The sequence below is a fragment of the Schistocerca piceifrons genome, chromosome X (genome assembly GCF_021461385.2).
Source record: "Schistocerca piceifrons isolate TAMUIC-IGC-003096 chromosome X, iqSchPice1.1, whole genome shotgun sequence".
NCBI classification, from domain to species: Eukaryota; Metazoa; Arthropoda; class Insecta; order Orthoptera; family Acrididae; genus Schistocerca; species Schistocerca piceifrons.
This window is the reverse complement of record NC_060149.1, coordinates 106,304,271-106,312,668: the sequence shown is the minus strand read 5'-3', so window position 1 is coordinate 106,312,668 and position 8,398 is coordinate 106,304,271. Positions and strand designations below refer to the sequence as shown.

Here is an 8,398-nt window from a genome sequence, read left to right as displayed (position 1 = left end):
TGGACTACAACAACACGGAGATTCTGGCATGCACTTCCAGCTACTGGGGTAGTGTTACTAAGGAATCTGTTTAAATTCAATTGGCAAGTAACCTTATGAATAGAAATGGTAGTTTTTGTTTAAATTCTGCATGACATCCTGCTCTCTCTCTTGTCGAGGAACTGCAGAACAGAGTTTATGCTACCTCACCACTTGATTATTAATTTAACTATCGATAACGTCTGACGTCGGTTATCTTTGGTTTGAGATGGCGCTAGTCTTTACATTGTGTGTGTGTGGGGCGGGGGGGGGGGGGCGGCGTGTGCTGTCTTTACGGAGTTTCTCTGAAAACCGAGGTTTTACATTCACTTGTACAGCGCTTACTTGGTGCAGTTCAGCCTTGAATTTGGGCAGGTGTGCTCCTGTCGAAATATCGGCCGTTGTCACCCGGCTTAAGTTATTTTAACGGGGTGATCTGTGTTTACATGGAATTGACCGGGTTCTCTGGTCCAGCTGAACCGATCGTTGACTGAAAGTGGTTATGTTCGGCTACTTCGAGACATTTGCAGCCATTCATGGACTTCACGTTCCCAAACAAAGATGTAATTTTTATGGATGAAAATGCGTCATGTTACCAGGCCATGGTTGTTCGCCATCAGTTTGAAGAACATTCTGGAAATTTCGAGCTAATGACTTGGCCACCCAGATCGCCCGACATGAATCCCATCGAACATTTATGGGACTTAATCGTGAGGTCAGTTCATGTACAAAATCCCGCTCCGGCATCAGTTTCGCAATTATGGACGGCTGTAGAGGCAGCATGGCTTAATATTTCTGCAGGCGACCTCCAGCGACTTGTTGAGTCTATGCCACATAGGGTTACTGCACTATGCCGGGCAAAAAGCAGGTCCGACACAATATTAGGAGGTATTCCTTGACTTCCGTCACCTCACTGGAATTGGCCTGTGTTTTATGTGGGCTTCAGGGGTGTTAATGCTTGGTGTCTGTTCTTTCGGACATGTCCGAAAGAACGGGCATCATGCATTCATATAATTTATTCGCCAAGATGTGCAATGGATCCATGTTCTTCAGTGCAGATACGCAAGTACGTTCTAGCTCCTGCGGGAACCTCAGAATAGCGAACATGGAGGAAACGGAGAGGGACTGTGGACAGATGGCGCTCGGTGGGAATGTGGGTCGCCCATGAGGCGTGCCGAGACATTTCGCACAGTTGTGATAACACTGTGTCCCGGATGATGCATGGGTTAACGCACCTCTCTCGTAAGCAGGAGATCTCAATCCGAATCCCGATGCGGCACACATTTTCGCTCGCTGCCGTTGATTCTGCGTAATGTCCCGATGCAGCTGACATCGCTATTCCCTTTCCATTCTCCCCCCTACACTTTCAATTTACATATCACTGACATAATCTTTGGGTATTCCGGCCCTCGGCAGCTGCGTTTTCGAGACACCAGCTGTGATTACTTTCCTGCCAGTTACAGGAACGTGTCGACTGGTATTATTCCTTCTAGGAGTATAACAGATTATTGGCAACAACACAGGATATATTTGGCAACTCTGTGAGCAACGAGCTACATCCATGATGGCGCAGAATTATCCTGCTAAATTCACCTAATGTGTTTGTATAATTTCCATTGAATAACCTGAGTGATTTTCGTATTATGTGCGAACTAAGGTTACCAATTTATGGTTTCATGGCCAAGAAAGTCGTTCCACGCAAAAATTGCAACTATCTCGTCTTTTAAGTTGCGAGTTATCTGTCCTAGTCACCACTGAGGCAATAGGGGAGGGTGAAAAACCGTAACTAAACGCTAGGCATGAGGTAACGTGGTCGTCTGTGAAATGAAGGTTTTCTTGGGTTGTGATTCCAGTCTCGCTACAGGATACATTTTTAGCGCTTTGTGGCAGAACTACTGGCACCCAGACAGAAAATCAATATGGAATTTTATTTATTTTGTTTACAGAAAGCTACATTTCCATACTAGTTGAGAATGACCCGGGAGAGTAAGTACACATAGACCGTTTCGAAGTCCAGAGTGAGATCTTACTAATTCATGCCGACAGAGGCAAGTTCTTGTTTCACACACCTTATCTATTATTAAAGTAGACTTTCGTCGTAAGGTTGAAGTAGTACGCTGTCTTTCATTTACGTTAGCACAGTGACTAGTTTAATAGCGGCTTCACCGGCCGCGGTGGCCGAGCGGTTCTAGGCGCTTCAGTCCGGAACCAGGCGGCTGCTACGGTCGCAGGTTCGAATCCTGCCTCGGGCATGGATGTGTGTGATGTCCTTAGGTTAGTTAGGTTTACGTAGTCTAGGGGACTGATGACCTCAGATGTTAAGTCCCATAGTCCTTAGAACCATTTTGAGCCAATAGCGGCTTCATTAGTTTGTTGAACACAATGGTAAACATCAGGGGGAAGTCAACCATCAACAATATATTCTCTCACATTATCTAAAACTGCCTGACAATGCTCAGATAGCTTACCGATTCCAAGCCTGTGGACACTTTCTGGATCTGAGTTAAAGACGTCGTCAAACCCGGTTGGAAATGCATTTTCGTCCGGAAAGGAATTTTCTTTAAAGTTTTTCGTTAAGGAGCGGGAAGGATAAGCATCTGAGTCTAGAAGATGAGCAAATTTCTGGATAGTGTTTTTTTGTGCGCGTTTCCGTGTAGTAGCAACACGTGATGGAGTTTTGTCGTCATTTTTCTTATACTGCGACCGAAAAGTGTCTCAAGTTGTTGCCAACAAATACCAGCTGCGATTGACACATGCCTGGGGAGGAGTTCGTATCGCAGAACACCATTTTTGAGCCACAAGCTGCAATATATTATGTTCTCGCTGCCCTTTACTCCAGTATATGTCTTTTGTTGGGGCTCAGTGTTAATTCCTTCCTAACAAGGTAACATAATGATATCATAATTCGTCACCAGTAACAATATTGCATAGTGATGCGCTGACCAGTTGCAACTGTAGTGGCGCATCGAAAGCTAAGTACTAATTAATTGTTTGTGTATAGTGGTTTATTTAGGAACTTAAGTAGTCTTCAACCGGTGTTCTTGGTGTTTTCTGGTGAAATAATTTCAGAAGAACCTTTTGGGAACTGTTTTCAGCTTCGTTACTGTGTCATTAGACGTTTGAGTCTCTTTCTGTATCAGTCTTTTGTTATATTCACATTTGTTGTTTATTAATGCTGTTAATAATAGTAGTTACTTCCCTTGTAGAGTAAGTTTGTGATTATTGTAGCCAGGTTTTTAACATCTTCTTATTGTAGTAGCGGAACTTAGAAAAAGTAAAATTTTACCATGAGTGAGCAGTGTGGGCTTTGCCGTAGGTTCGTGAGTAGTGGATTGCGGTGTGAGACTTGTTCGAAGTATTTTCACCGGGGAGAATGCAGTGGGGAAGCCAGTGGGCATTCTGGTGAGATCCTCTCCTGGAACTGCAGGTTTTGTAGCAAGAGTAAGTTGATAGAGGAGCAGGAGCGTAAGATCTGTGTCCTTCAGGTGCAGTTGAAAAACGCACAGGAGGAGCTAGATAGGATGAGGAGGGAGAAGGGGTTGGGGAATTGGAGCTGGCTGTTGGCAAGAGATCTGCTAGGAGAAGAAGATTTTCAGATAGTTTTACTATTGGTGTTTACAATAGATATGACCAACTGTCAGAGTCTAGTGGAGAGGAATCTCTAGTAGCTGTAGATGTAGGAAGTATGCAGCAGACCTCAGTAGTTACGGTGGCTAGAACAGTTGCAAAGTCGAAGAAGAAGAAGAAGGTTCTGCTGTTAGGTAGTTCTCATGGCAGAGGTGTAGGCCAGCAGTTGCAGGAAGAGCTGGGGAGTGAGTACCAGGTCACCAGCATCGTGAAGCCTAATGCAGGATTGGCTCAGGTGACTGTTAACATAGGGGGGTTATGTAGGGATTTTACTAAAGAGGATCAGGTAGTGATTGTGGGTAGGGCTGGCAATAGTATTGATAGGGATGGGGAGTATAACATAGATGGTGACCTGGAAAAGATAGCCACTCAGACTGGCAACACGAATGTGCATTTCGTGGAACTGTTTCAGCGTCACGATCGGCCTCATCTTAATACAGCCGTCAGGCATAATAACATGAGACTTGGGGGTGCGCTGATGACAGAAGGCGTGGGTCACATTTCAGTGGTGTCGGTGGAGTCTATCAGCAGGACGGGTTTCACTAGACATGGCCTGCACCTCAACAGGTATGGGAAGGGGAGGTTGGCAAAGCTTATAGGTGACAGCATAGGTGGGGTTGGTGGGATCACTCATGGGAAAATTCCTGCAGTCAAGAACTCAAAAATCTTAGCAGTAGCCCAAATTCTTTTAAGTCTAAACTGAAGAGTTTCCTCATGGCTCACTCCTTCTATTCTGTCGAGGAGCTCCTGGAAGAGCTAAAAAATTAAGCAAATTCCAGTGTTACATTGTTGATTTTTTTTATTTAAACTTACGACTTGTCACCTGAATATGTTTTCTTATATTTCATTTTATCTGTTTCTAATATCGTGTTATAATTTCATGTATTGACTCGTTCCATGACCATGGAGACTTCTCCTTAATTTGGTCCCACGGAACAATAAATAAATAAATAAAACTAAAATGATCGAAATGACAGTGTTCAAGCAAAAATACAGTAACAGTCACCCCTTCGGTTTTTGTTGCTTTGAGTTAGTTAGAGCATATAGTAGTCCTGCTCCCGACTTCTGAACCTTGCCTATTGAATGCAAATATCACACAGCGCTCAAATGGTAGCAGTTCATTACATATGTCAGTTACCGTGTTTTCCTGAATGTGGAAAATTATTCATGCCAGAACGATCTTTCGTGAAACCAAAAAATCCTTTTCTGACGTATTTTGCACAATAGCACTCGCCCCACATACAATACAAAGGTTTAGAGCTATTAAACCCAAAGCGAAAAACATGTCGCAAATATTACCCCTTTTTCCACTTGCTACTCTACTCTGTAACGCTTGAACAATATTCCGAAGTTTCAAGTATGCAGACTCCAATACGCAGCTGTAAAAAGAGTACTACAACTTAAAACAAGAAAATGATGATTGATAAATAAACTCACAGCGCCGCACCGTGTTCGCATAGTCGGGCGGCACCTGATGTCCAGCGGCGAGTTTCGTGTTGCCAGTAGTCGGTAGCCGATGTACAGCGGGGAAACTCCCGAGCGTAAACTGATCTGCCACGAGATGTTTGACGGAATAGTTTCTGGAAGTTTCTGCAGTTACAGTTGGGCTAGAAAGAGAAGCAAACTATCTTTGAAGTTTCCTCAGACTGATAACCTCAGTAGGTAACAGAAATGTGATTTAAAAATGTAGGGAATGGTGTGCACTGTAACTCGAGACTTAATACCTACAGTGGGCGACGCTTACCACGAGACCAAGCGCACATACTACACTTTAATGGCTCGTGAACAGGACAGCACGTCGTCCATACACTTCCGCATCCGACAGTTTTGACAGGTCGTGCACATGGCCGGAATTAATTCCGAGCGGTGACCGGTTATACTGGCCGCATTAAGTGAACGACTTCGGCTTACAAGGGAACATTTCCAAGTGTCAGTAAACGATCTTGATGAAACTTGGTGCGTGTGTAGAGGGTAGAAAACAGTGCAATACGTATTATTTGTTTGTGCCCAATTTCACTTGTAAGGGGTAAAACACACCGAGAATTCGAGAACTCTTTTGTAGCCCCAATGTCCTTGTGACTGCTTCGAAATCCGGTAAACAAATTTCTGACCAGGTCAAAACATATTCGAAAGATGTTTTCTTTCGCAGTGAGGGAGAAATATCTGTAGTATTCTTAGATTTTTACGTTGGTCAGTGTGAATTAACAGTTTAGTTAGAGCATAGTACCTGAGGACCAGGAACGTGTTTATCTGGCGATCACACAGGTACAGTTGTGCAGCTTTCGATTTTCGAAGAACTTTCTAAGAAAACTTTCAGATGTAGGTCTGTTGAATGATTATGACGTCAGCCTCCACTTGAGAAACAATATAATGAAGCAGCAGTCATAAGTACATAACCACTTCTCTTCACCAACACTTAAGAATGTACAGAAATATACCAGATTTTGTTGTTGTTGTGGTCTTCAGTCCGAACACTGGTTTGATGCAGCTTTCCATGCTACTCTATCCTGTGCGAGCCTCTTCGTTTCCAAATAACTGCTGCAACCTACAACCTTTTGAATTTGCTTACTATATTCATGTCTTGGTTTCCCCTACGATTTTTACCCCCTCATCAACCCCCTCCCCCCTCCCCACACACACACTCTTCCCTCCAGTACTAAATAGGTGGTCCCTTGATGTCTCAGGATGTGCCCCGTCAACCGCTCTCTTGTTTTGGTCTAGTCGCGCCACAAATTTCTTGTCTCCCCAGTTTTATTCAGTACCATCACATTAGCTACGTGATCTACCTCTCTAATCTTCAATATTCTTCTGTAGCATTACATTTAGAAATCTTCTATTCTCTACTCGCCTACACTCTTTATCGTCCATGTGTCATTTCCTAATACTTAAAGCTATATTCAATGTTAATAAATTTCTGTTCTTCAGAAACGCTCTTCTCATCATTGACAGTCTACATTTTATATCCTCTCTACTTCGGACACGATCAATTATTTTGCTGCTTAAATAGCAAAACTCATTTACTACGTTAAGTGTCTCATCTCCTAATCTAATTCCCTTAGCATTACCTGATTTAATCTGAATGCGTTCCGTAATCCTTGGTTTGCTTTTGTTGATGTTCATCTTATATCCTCCTTTCAAGACAATATCCGTTCTATATACCTACTTATATGGATATGGTGTCTGTTCTTTCGTACATGTTCGAAAGAACAGACACCATTGATGACCTGCAGCTGTCTAGAACGAAATTAGAATTATATATTAATACCTTCAGCTGCTGACGGGCGTTGATACACATCAACGAGGACAGGTGCAAATGTGTGTCCCGACTGGGACTCGAACCAGGGATCTCCTGCTTACATGGCAGACGCTCTATCCATTTGAGCCACCGCGGGCACGGAAGATAGCGCGACTGCAGGGACTATCTTGCGCACGCCTCCCGCGAGACCCACATTCTCAGCGTGTATATCCACGCACACCCACGTTGGCTCAGATGGTAGAGCATCTGTCATGTACGCAGGATATCCCGGGTTCGAGTCCCGGTCGGGGCACACGTTTTCACCTGTCCCCGTTGATGTGTATCAACGCCCGTCAGCAGCTGAAGGTATTAATATATAATTCTAAATTCGTTCTAGACAGCTGCAGGTCATCAATGGTGTCTGTTAGACACCATATCCATATAAGTATATACGTCTCGCAATACCGGCCATGAGGCGTGCGCGAGATAGTCCGTGCAGTCGCGCTATCCTCCGTGCCCTCGGTGGCTCAGATGGATAGAGCGTCTGCCATGTAAGCAGGAGATCCCGGGTTCGAGTCCCGGTCGGGGCACACATTTGCACCTTTCTCCGTTGATGTGTATCAACGCCCTTCGGCAGCTGAAGGTATTAATATATAATTCTAAAGTCCATTCTGTTCAACTGCTCTGCCAAGTCCTTTGCTGCCTCTGACAGAATTACAGTGTCATCGGCAAACCTCAAAGTTTCCGTGAACTTTATTTCCGACTCCAAATTTTTCTTTGGTTTCCTTCACTGCTTGTCCAATGTGCAGATTAAATAACATTGACGATAGGCTACAACCCTGTTCCACTCCCTTCTCATCCACTGTTTCTCTTTCATGCCCCTCGACTCTTATCACTGCCGACTGCTTTCTGTAGAAGATGTAAATAGCCTTTCGCACCCTGTATTTTACCGCTACTACGTTCAGAAATTCAAAGAAAGTGTTTCAGTCAACATTGTCAAAAGCTTTCTGTAAGTCTAAAAAAGCTGTAAACGTAGGTTTGCCTGTCCTCAACCCATCTTTTTAGATAAGTCGTAGGGTAAGTATGGCCGCTCTTGTTCCTAGATTTTTCGGGAGTCTAAACAGGTTCTTTCCTGAGCTCGGCTTCCACTAGTTTCTGGCCGGCCGGAGTGGCCGTGCGGTTCTAGGCGCTACAGTCTGGAGCCGAGCGACCGCTCCGGTCGCAGGTTCGAATCCTGCCTCGGGCATGGATGTGTGTGATGTCCTTAGGTTAGTTATGTTGAATTAGTTCTAAGTCCTAGGCGACTGATGACTTCAGAAGTTAAGTCGCATAGTGCTCAGAGCCATTTGAACAGTCAACTAGTTTTTCCAGTCTTCTGAAAAGAATTCGTGTAAGTATTTTGCAACACCATGACTTATTAAACTGATAGTTCGGTGCGTTTCTGACCTGTCAGCAACTGCTTTCTTTGGAATTGGAATTATTACACTCTTCTTGAAGTCTGAGGGTATTTCGCCTGTC

At 44.1% G+C, this 8,398-nt stretch overlaps 1 non-coding gene across 1 annotated transcript; it reads left to right on the top strand.

Moving 5' to 3' along the window:
- Nucleotides 1-7,395: 7,395 nt before the first annotated feature.
- On the top strand, nt 7,396-7,470 carry Trnat-ugu. The gene has a single exon. It is a non-coding gene; the product is annotated as a tRNA-Thr (tRNA).
- The last annotated feature ends 928 nt before the right edge of the window (nt 7,471-8,398 follow it).